A 9,922-nucleotide genomic window follows, 5' to 3' on the forward strand; every position below is an offset into this window, starting at 1 on the left:
AGAGTTGCTGGTTCTGCAGGGTCTTTTGTCTTTCAAATGCTGGGTTCTTGTCTCTGTTCCTGGGTGAGGTCCATGGTTCCTGGATAAATCAATGTGAGGTGATGGCTGAGTCCTTACAGGCCATTCAGTAGAGGCCTGCTACCATTGTATTTCAATCATTCCACTCACTCTCATTCATCCGGGAACCAATTTACATGGGAGGGGTGCGTGGCTCATTCATTTGCAACATGGGATGCCCAGGCAGATGACACAAGATGGAGGCTTGACATGTAAAATGGAAACTTGACATGACTTTGGTTCACTTACAAACACAGGCCTAAACCATACAATATCCATATGAAACAATAAAAATCAATACGAAAATGATAATAATACAATATACAACAGTAAGAATCAATACAAACCTAATAATAATACAATACAAAACAGTGGATATCCAAAACCAAAAACTTTCAACCAAAATAAAAATGTTAAAGCTTATCCTAAGTCTGAGCTCATTTATGCTTGTCTATAGGGAATAGAGAGGGAGAGAAAGAAAAGCCAGAAATAATTGGGGAAGGGAAAGGAATGCATATCTATCATATCTTTATCTATATCTATATAGAAGCTATATAGAAGCTATATAGATATAGATATAGATGTATTAAAATATATATACATCAAATATAAAATATATAGAGAGCTATATATCTATTAAAAAAGAAAAACTGGGGGTTTTGCTACAAGTATACCTCCCCAGGTCCTTGCATACTACCTCTGCTGAGATACCTCTTAGTATTCTGACCACATTACCGTCTTAACAGATTCACCCAGTTAAACAACTTCAGGATCATGCTTTTTATTCTTATTCTCAGGGACCTGCATATCTCTGCCTCTCCCTATTTGTTATCTTTCTTTTGTTTCTGACTGTGTTGCTTCTGCTTCTTCCTGTCTGTTAACAATGCTGCCCCGTAGGCATGGAAGGCCATCCTTCAACTAATTTGTAAGATCGGTGCTCTCCCTTCCAAATATCTCAGAACCCCCATTGTTTGCAATGTATATAATTAATGATGGCTTCAGGGATAGATAGAGATAGCTTTTCCTTTGCCTAGTCATAACCATAAATGATTCTGATAGATAAAGATAGAAGGTGGAATTCTGTTTCCCACTGTGCATCCGAATTGGCAGCTTTTTAGTCATGTAAGTGGTATTTTGAGTGCTTACATGCAGGTAGCAATTCTATTACCCCTGCGCTGTGGGTGCCTAAGTGTGTGCATTTAGGCTGAGAAAACTCAGTAGGTTACTCACTGGCAGGGTACATAATCAGCTTCATACACATTTATTTATTTATTCATTTATTTATTAAGTTTATAAGACACCCTTCTAAATGAAGGCTCAAGGTAGCTTACAGTGAGAGACAAAAACAACATATAAAAGCAAATAGAATAGAATATGAAACATAATTTCCTTAAACAGTATTGCAGCCTAGCCTGGCTTGCTAAACCTGTGGAAATATGCATAAGTGCATCTAAGTCATGCAAAATATAGCTGGCTGGGAAACCACAATTCATGAGTCCTTAATACCAGAGGAGGGTCTCTTATGTTTTAGTTTCTGTAACTGAGAGTTATATCCCTTGCCTGAGATGTGGGAGGCCTGGCAAGTGCTCTAACCATTCACCTTTTGTGGCCAAAATATAGGATTTTGCTGCTTTTTTTCCCCAGATTTATGTTCACGTACATGCGTATGTGCTTGGCCACTACATAACCTGCAGGCCTATGTGCACATGCTTACATATCCACAGGGCAGAGGCAGAACCAAAAAATGGCCAGGTATACAGGTAGGACACTTTCATATAGGCCCAGAAAGGGAAATTGAATTCTACCCGTAATATAAACTTATATTCTGCCAATAGTCCCACAAAATACTTAGTACCTTTATACCACTTGATAAAAGAGGCACAGTTTGACCCGTATGGAATTTATATGAATTTAGAGGCAAAGAGCAAGTGATATGTTGAAAAAAAAGAAGGTGGCTTTATTGCATAGTCAATTTTAATAATAGAATCTCAATTTAATAACTTTTAATGTCTATTATTTGATATCCGGCACTAGATTAAAGGATCGTTGGTTCAGAACTGATAGTTGAAATCAGCACACTTTTCACAAACAAGCTATTATATTTCAAGCCTGAAACCACATGGATCAGCAATTGCATTATGAAAAGAAAATGTGCTTATTTTAGCCATCATTAGTGTCCAATATGCTGCTCTATTTTCTGCTCGTTTGTGTGCATTTTCTCTTGTAATTTCAATTAAATTAGTTTTCAAAATTATTTTCATTATGAAAACATTGGGTTTCACAGATATCAAGGTAAAATCATGTTCAATTTTATGTGACCCACATTGGATTAAAAGCAGAACTTTTCAAATGAATAAAGCACTAATATAGGCCATACCTGCTATGGTTTTTTTTCATTGAGCCTCACAACAATTTCAATATATACTCTAACTTCAAAATCAAATAAATGTGATGCAACTCTAAAACTAAAATTAAAGTCATTTCTGACATAGTAGCTTTGGCAAATCATTTCCTGTCCACACTTAGTCAAACAAGGCGTTTCTGGAATGGCGAAGGTTAGTGCTTCACAGTGAGCATCAAAGAGACTCTCACTACAGATACACCCTTCCTCCTAAGAGCTTATTCACGTCATTTCTGACCATTTAAATTCCAGTTAGGTTGATCAGAAATGGGGTAGAAAGGGCTTAAATTGCATTATTAACAATAGGTTAAGTCTTGGAATTGCTGATTAAATCAATTTCTCTGAGATAAAATCATAATAGGCTCTGGCTGTATTTATCTGACAGGAAACATGTCATTGGTAATGTTTTGTGTTGTCTTTAATGAATCTGATTGTCATCTTCCAGCAGGGAGAGTACAAAAGGCACCTGCAGGTCTGGATGAATGGAATCACTTATCGATCGAGTTGTCAGGCCTGTCGGGCATTTAGTAACAGCAGCACTGGTACATAAAATCAATGAGACAGCGTATTTATATGGACGCTTCTGAGATTAATCAGTTGATTTGAAATTTAAACAGCACCATTTACATGCTATATAGCATTTCCCAAATTGTCAAACCCTGGCTCATAATGCTGATGTTTAAAGATGATCTCATCATTGAGTAGAATATCCATATTTTGCCTTCGAAGAACGTACAATAGGATTATTCTTACAGGTGCCCTGGCCAGGTTCCACTTTGGCGAATAGATATATTCTGCCTGGGTAAATTCCCCCTGCATTTTCAGTTGCTTATTACTTTTAGTAATTCCCCGTTCATGTAGTGTTACTATATGTTATAGTGTTGTCCCCCATCACCACCAACAATATCCTGTGGTGGGTGAAGCAATCTCTTGACTGTGTCCATTCTAGTCCAAACCACCTGAATGGAGCAGGAGAAGGAGGCTGAGCCCAGACCCACACAAACACACAGTGGCCAGCAACACTAAGCTGACACACTAGCGTACTTTGTATCAGGTATAGGACTGAAGCATCTCAGTGAGCATACTGATACACAGCTTCTCCTTGAACAGCGCAAGCATAACCAAGTCAACAGGTTGTAAAGAGCTTCAGGGGTCAGTGGGCACGTCTACACATGCATTTAAGCACGCCTACATTTAAAGCGCATTACCTTAATGCACATTAAATGGGTTTAGGCAGGTGTCTACACATGCAGGCATTAAAGTGTATTAACACGGTATGTGGACTGACTTGGGACTAAAATTAGTCCCAGGTCAGTCCATACATACAGTGTTAATGCACTTTCATTTGTCTATATGTGTGTTATTGCATTTTAACTATTCACACTTAAATTTGATACCTGCATTTGCAGAAGAGTCTGCTCCAATGTGCTGGAAATTCAGTGCATCAGAACAGACTCAAGTAATCAAGTCTGCTGAAGCACATTATTGACACATGCTGGCAGCCTCATGCGTCATGTGCATCAGTGGCGCAGCACATGTCAGTGCTGAGAAAACGGCAGCAGTGCACTTTGCACTAAAACACGTTTGATGTGCTTTAGTTCAAAAAACACCGCTGCCATTTTCTCAGCGCTGACGCATGCTGTGCCACTGATATAGCTGCTTCCAATGCAGTGCCAGGCACTTTTAATTAATGTGGCTCACTAATTAAAAGTGCCTGGTTCTGCATGAGCAATGCATGTAAAAATGCCCTAAATTCACCATTTTATGCACATTAAAGGCATGCACATGTAGATACACACCCTTGATATGTGTTAATTTAGGCTAATGTACATTAAAGCATCGTGTGTAGACACACCCAGTAGGAATGAAAGATTCTCTTAAACCCAATGATAACTTTCCCTGTAGTCCTTTGTATGACATGTTTTGTGATGCAGTGGGCAAGCAGAGTGAGAGGTTTGAGGGAGAAGGGATGGGAGGTTCAATATTTTCTCCTTTTCTGATTTTTTCCTTTATTGTTTTCTTTCCTCATTTTCCTTCCCTGTACTGTACTCCTTCACTCCATCCTATTTTATAATCCTCTATGGTCTTGCTGTCCACAGTCTGTTCTCTCCTGGCCCTACTGTGACAGCCAGAACCAGAGGGATTAATAAGCAATAATGTGTGCTTCTTGGAGGCATTTGGTATTTTGCCTAAATAGGTAATATTAGTTAATATAAGCTTGTAAGTTTGCAAATGTAACTTGTTTGTCATAAGTTTAACCAAACTGATAAATTAACTGTTCATGGAACTGACTGGGCCCCAGAGGCAAAGCTGTAGCTGTGAGATTAGCTGGCCTAACGGTTTTTTGCTCAGGGTTCAGCCTTAGCAATAAAACCTAGATCTAAATGCTAGGCACACCCAAACACATTGCAGGAAGAGGTATCCCAAGAAAGCATATTCAACTGAAGCCTAAAAGGGGTTGGGATTTAGGCGGAGCAATGTCAATTTCAAACCTAAATGTGCTGCATCATAATTTGCTTATTGGATAAACCTGAGTCTGGGTAGTAACCTTTTGTGATGATTTTGACACCTTTCAATCCCATAGGGTAACAGCTATAGGGCAAGACTGTGAGTGGCCCTGAGGCCAACAGATTAGCATAAAACTAGGTATAAAAAACACATGCATCGGGTAACCAGCAGGAAGGAGGGAACAGAACGGTCATTTCTGTCCCACGCCTGCACCCCGGACTCCCGGTGTGAGTGAGGATCCGATCCTGAACAAGGGCCCTTCCCCGGTAAGCCCTCGCTGTACAGCGTTGATCTTCAGGGACGCCTGACTTCGCTGGAACCACTTGGCGCGCACCTGGCATTGAGGGACCATCGATAAGTTGCCAACCCATGTCTGTCTATTTGTTGTTTTGAACACCCCAGTGTGGCTAACACCCCCACAGTGCCCAGTTGGCCTGTGACAGATTGATCTATCTATCTATCTGTTATTATTATCTGTTGTTATTATTTTACTATTAGCTCTTTTGTATTGCCTTATCTGCTTATCGCATTTATCTTTCTGTTAACTGTTGTGTGTGTGTAAGCTATAATAAATTTGCCTTTATTCCACTCCCAACTTTGCCTCCTCGATCCAAAATTGATATACTCACAGTGCCCAGCTGGCCTGTGACACCCTACCCTACTGATCCTTTTTTCTATAGCTCCTTCCCCATCTATCCACTTCCTTCTACCTGTTTACCTCACCCATGGTGCTGTAACTTACAGGGGAAAATGTGGTTATCTTTTTCAAAATAAATCAAATTTTTCTTTGCAAATGAATAGAATTCCAGCCTAGACATGAAATGTGTTGATGAGTTGGAGAAGCATAACCTTTTTTCTTTGTCTTCCTCACATTTTATCAGTGCCAACAGATTGGTACTGACAGGCGGGGGAGTATAAGAAGATTATTTGTCAGCACTTATGGGCGGTGGACAACAGCAACATAACCATTACAAGTTTTTTGAAGGCACCACTGCAGAGGAGATTTTAAGTGAAGTTTTGAAAGAATTTTGCAGATATATATGGGATGTGCTTCCAAAGCATGAGGGGCAATATGAAGGAAAGGATGAAAACAATTGCTTGAAAACCTAACAAGTCAATGAAAGTGTCAGTTGTCATGAATTTAATCTCTTTTACCTTATTTTCCAAACTATAATATAGAGTAACAACACTTATACACGTTTTCAGTGTTGTCAGCTATATGGATAAAAAGTACTATAGAAAGTGCTTTTATTGTTCAGTTCCATCATTTTGAAGTGTTCTGATTTACTGGAAACCCTTTAGGGTGAACTGAAAATATTCTACTCTTAGCTTTCAAAAGATTTCATTAAAATATTCTATCATAGTGCTTGCAGACACAAGTGACCATTGTGACCATCCACTTTGACCTCATGCGTTCATTATATTTTCTGCAGTGATGCTTTTAAATGGTAGGAAAGAGAAGCATATGTGATACTACAGACCTCAAGGGAAATAGTTAGCCATGTTAGCCTGTAGTCAGGTAGAAGGCAAGGTAGATTTGCACCCTATAGACTAACTAAATCAGAGATATCATAGATATAGCATATGCTTTTGTGAGCTCAGGCTCACTTCATCGAATGCTAACAGGATATGTATGGTATAGACTAACTAAAACATACATATTAAATATATGAGTTTTAGTGTATGGGGTGCAGATCGACCCTGCTTTCTGCATTACAGGAACTATATGGGGTGACATTAATGTTACCCTAATTGTACATTTGTATAAGGCTATTGTTAAAATGGCATGGTCAACTGTAGGTTCATCTCTCATCTGCTACTACCGTCACTGGTGGATGTTTCTCCCTTCTGCTGCTTTTCAGATAGATATAAATTTGGCGATGGCTGTGTTCTTTATTTCCTCTCAGCACATGCCTGTAAATGAAAATCAGCAGGCATCTCCCCCAAGTTCAGATGACCCAAACACTCTGTTTTGTCAAAATCACTAACCTATCAAGATTTTCTTTAAAAAATTTTCCACACACAAAAAAAGGTAACTCCTCTCTAAATGTATTGTACTTCTCCAAGCTTTGGAAGGTCCTGTGTTATAAGAGAGATCCTCATGTATTATGATTTTGGAATCATGTTCTTGTAGTAGCATACGTTATAAGGTACATTTGAAATAATTTTTTTGGAGTGTGTGCTAATTATTTCTGTAAAAGTGGTTTTTAGTTACAGGAATCAGAAGTTACTACCTTGGAGACTATGAACTATCATTTGAATTTAAAAATGACATTCAATTATCAAGACAATTCCAAACTAAATGAAAAAAAATGTAGTTTAGCAGACATGCTCGTATAGATTATGAATTCCTACATGGTTTAAAATGTATGAATGGTGACATGATCCAGGGAACTTTGAAACCACATCAATTATTTTGCATCTGGCATTGTACACCAGGTGCATAATGAGAAATCAGAGGGCTTTATGATTCCTGAAACTCATTTCAGTGAATAGTCACATGAGTGCATTCTATTGTTCTCTAAACAGATGGAAAGCTAGCAGTGTCCCAGAATTCAAACATGATTTGCTTTGGATCTTGGCTTTTATTTTGGTTTGCTTATTTGTTTGTTTTGCCCAAGTCTGATATATCAAAAATCTGTAGTCTTTCTGAAGAGCACCCTAAATGATATATGATTGTATATGGGTCTCAGTATCCAGTTGGGTCACCTCAGCTGAACTGAGAACTGAATGTGGTCTATGGGTTTTTCGAAGGACATGATAATCAAACTGGTAATATCATTACTTACTGTGCTTTGGAAAGAGCCTATAGGCAAGTTAATGTATCTAAGCATGACATAATGTACATGCCTCGCTATATTACCATGGAATGTCACTAAACAGCCCTGATAAGGAAACTCCAGCATCTAATATTTGAGGATAGGGAAGGGCCAAGACTGGTATTGTGGAATCATGATCCCCATTGGCAGATGGTGTTGCATAAATTACTAATAATACCTCATGCTGCATTATGAACTCAGTTCTTGTAAAAGTCACTAACTAAATATAATTTCACATGAACACTTAATGAAACTCAAGGACATGATGGCATGTTTAAAAAAGTCCAAAGAAGTCAATAAAAGGAGAGTAAGAGTATAATGCTACTGGGGAAACTGGAACAGCCCTGAGACTGTAGTGGTATCCTAGATGAATAAGCAAGTCACTGCTGCCCTGATTCTTGACTGCCCTCTATTTTGCAAAGTCAACTATATCTATGTAAATCAACCATTACTATTTGGTGACATTTTGTAGATATACATGTATAATGCTTTTATATACAACATGGAGGAGAAATGGCTGCTTTACTTTTGTATCATAATGTTACCCCTTCTGAAATGCTTACCATCTTCAGCTACAAGCAAACAGAAGGTGACAGCAGTAATGGAGGGATATGCGATTACCCATCTGATTGAGAATGGAAAGCTTTGGCTATTTAATGAGTTAGGTCATCTCCTGGCTGCTGTGCATCTAATAGAGACATGGGTGTTTTCACACCTTTGGTTCTTCCCTCTGGATCTTCCTCAAGTTCTATAAATGGTGAGTTTTGATGTTTAAAATAAGCAATTCAAATTGGAATATTTATAAAGAACTTCAGGGAATTGCTGCCCCTGATTTACAGTGGTAAATCTAAAAATAAATAGTGATAATGCCTGTTTTTCATCAGTAGATCTCAAAATCCTTTACAAAGGAGGTAAAGCATCATTGTCCTCCTATTACAGATGGGGGAAGTGAGGCAAGAAGCTGTGATTTGCCCACATTCACCCAGCCGCTCAGTGGCTGAAGAAGTAGAACTCAAGTACTTACTCCCCTCAAACCAAGCACTAGACTTTCCTGGTAAGCAGTCCTTTGTCCTCCTATGCCGTCATCTCCTGTTCCACATTCTTCTATGTCCGCAGTGTTGACCTCACCCTTTTCCGGCTGCAAATAGATTACTTTCTCCCAAGTAGAGATTTCCACCTGGCTTCTTGGAGGTATGGTAGAAACGTTGTTTTGCTGCTCCAAGGTGCAGCAGTCTTGCTTTGTAAGGTCCTTTTCTGCTAGTCCTCTCTTCCCACCCAACTGTACAGTGGAGTGTTTTTTTCCCCAAATGTTTTCTCCCCACTCTCTAGCATTCTTTGTGTGCCTCCCAGGGAAAACGGGTTTCCCTGAAAAGATTCATCTCCTCCAACATCTCTTTCTATCCTAAATTGGAAAGGAGGCTCTTTCACCAGGCAGCCTGCTTTGATATACTCCTCCACGTATCTGTGAATGTGGGGATGTATAGATTTTTCTGTTGGCTGGAAAGACCTGCAGCCCAAGCACTTTAACTGAAATTGCATCAGGAATGGTCAGTTAATGTGGGGATTGTGCATTTTGTTTCATCTGTACATGCCATAGTTTCAAAACCTAGTATTTCTGAGATTTTATTTACTTCAGAAAACCCTTTTCCTTGCCTGAGTAGGCCTATGTAGTTTCCCTACCAAAAGTGAATTTTTACAGCCAGTGTATAAACTTTAAAAATAACATGTTAATGAAACTACTGAATGACCTTTAATAATTAGAAATGGCATATTGGTAATAATCAAAAGATATAACAGACCTTCAAATGCAACTGATTGGGCGGGGGGTATGTTTATGAGACGGGATGAATTTTAATTTATTAAACTGTCTTTAAATACTCAGGTATTTGTTTTAATTATCACCTAAGATAACAGCCTTATTTAAAATCAGATGCCATCCAAAGCATCAGAATTGGCTGCAAGTATCGTCTTCTAATGACTTTCCATCATCATTAATCTCTCTGTAGCTTTCACTGTAAAACTACTCAGTGGGCTTGATTCTCTTCTCCATTACTTTCTTCCCTTTTTTTTTCCCTTTCATTGGTATGAAAGGAGAATCAGGACTTAAAGGGCTAATTACTAAGAAATACAGAATGAG

Source organism: Alligator sinensis, unplaced genomic scaffold, assembly GCF_000455745.1.
Source record: "Alligator sinensis unplaced genomic scaffold, ASM45574v1 scaffold789_1, whole genome shotgun sequence".
Taxonomy (NCBI): domain Eukaryota; kingdom Metazoa; phylum Chordata; order Crocodylia; family Alligatoridae; genus Alligator; species Alligator sinensis.